General features: G+C 32.7%; 1 non-coding gene across 1 annotated transcript; it reads right to left on the bottom strand.

The window, feature by feature from the left end:
- Window positions 1–464: 464 nt before the first annotated feature.
- On the bottom strand, window positions 465–655 carry LOC121459158. Its single transcript, XR_005975916.1, has one exon. It is a non-coding gene; the product is annotated as a U2 spliceosomal RNA (small nuclear RNA).
- Between the last annotated feature and the right edge of the window lie 1,314 nt (window positions 656–1,969).

Genomic DNA, 1,969 nt, shown 5'->3' with positions numbered 1-1,969 from the left:
AGGAGGCTCTAAGGCCGAGTCTCACAGAAGCTGGGAGTAGAACAGTGCTTGTCAGAAGCAGCAATGAATAGTGGAAAAGAGTAAAGCTGAGAGGTTGACCAGTAGGTACAAATTCACAAATAAGTAACAGTGAGAAGTAGCCTGATGACAAGAGAAAATAACATGAACTGTGTATTTCAAAAAGGCAGAAAAAAGAAACATTAACATTTTACTCAAGAAGAAATGGCAAATATTTGGGGAGAAAGAAATGTTTAACCTAATTCAAGTAGTGGTTTAAGTAGAACATATAAATATTTTGTCCTAAATATATGTAGTTTTGATTTTGTTTTATATTTTTTAATTTTGAAGCTAATATATAATTTCATTATTTTACCTATTTCTTCCCTCCAGCCCTGCCATTTACTTCATGTTTTTGTTAAAATTCATGGTCACCTTTTCTTTTTTCTTCCCCTTTTAACCCCCCAAAAGGGTGTACTCTTCCTGGAGGTTCTACAATAGCAGGTCAATGAGTGGAGTGGATAGAACAAGCTCCTATTCCAACTCCTACTTCCAAAAATTCATTCAATATATTGTCCTTGGATAGAGGACATATCAGATATTAAACTAATAAGAATAGATACTACAATTGATCTTAGCCAAAAGGCCAAGAAGCGATGGCCACTTTTTCTTTAATTGATGTTTACACACACACACACACACAAACACATATGCAAAATTATAGTTACATTCCTAAATCTATAACTAACATCATTCTTAGACCATATAATATTGCTTATATGTATGTGTTCTCAGGACTGAACATGTGTTACTGGGTCATCAACTGGAGGGTTCTTCCCTAGGGAGAGTTATTACTCTTACTTTAACCATTTTTAGTTGCCTGCTATTCTTAGTGTGTACTAGTCAGTGATAAACTAAAATATTTTCATCTATAAAGAAGTTTCACCAACACAATTGCATAAATATGGGCCAAAGAAGGCTGACACCAAAAGGCATGCTGAAGTGTATGGGGAAAAGCCCATGAGGCTTAAATGCAACACAAAGAATTATAAACACCTAAGAAATGCTGAGAGCAGGGGAAGTTGTCTTCCACAGGTAATAATACACTGACTGGTTATTTAAGGAGCAATGCACCCCTTAAAACAGCATGGAATTAGCATTATACAGACTGAGCAGGGTATATTTAGGAATATATATGTATATGCAGATGCAGATCTGCCTACAGTAACAATGGAGAAAAAAGAGACCATGAATTTGAAAGAGAGCAGGAAAAGTTATATGGAAGGTTTTAGAGGAAGGAAAGAGATATGAGGAAGGTTCTAATTAAAATCTTAAAATAATATAATAAATTAAATTAAAATATGTTTCATTTAATTATATGCATGATTCCATGTATTCCTATATACTAAAACATACATATGTAGTTCTTTCTTAATAATCTAAATATGAAATAGAGAAAATCAGGGGAAGAAAAAAGAGATCCAAATAGAGATTATACTATTTATTTCATCCAGCAAAGCAAGTGAGTTTGCTTCTAGAGGTAGAGTGGAGCGAAAGATAAAAGACATAGAACGTTTTCTAAAATAGTGGCAATGTTCTTATGACAATTTGGTATGTTATATCAGATTAATTGATTGCCAAATGATCAAATAATACTCAAGGAATCTGCAAATTTTCTGCCATAGATAAAAATTAATAGCATTTTGACATCTATACAGGTTAATATCTTAAAAATAAAAGGTTTAGAATATTTCCAAAAAAATGAGTAAAGGGAAACAGTTTAAGGGCATATTATCATTTTATCTTTCTCACACCAAAAGTTAAATTCTTGGCATATTATTTTAAAATCTTAAAATTAAATGTGCTAGCTGATCTCAGACTTCAGGATGCTTCCTTTAGTAACAAGAAACTAGGGTGCATATGTGGTGATTTCTACTTCATCTGCAACTACCTCTTCCTCAGAATATAAATA

This window comes from Microtus oregoni, unplaced genomic scaffold, assembly GCF_018167655.1.
Source record: "Microtus oregoni isolate MIOR12 unplaced genomic scaffold, Mior012 000018F_ref0000195, whole genome shotgun sequence".
Classification (NCBI taxonomy): domain Eukaryota; kingdom Metazoa; phylum Chordata; class Mammalia; order Rodentia; family Cricetidae; genus Microtus; species Microtus oregoni.
Note: the sequence above shows the minus strand (reverse complement) of the source record. Positions and strands in the feature narration are given on the sequence as shown.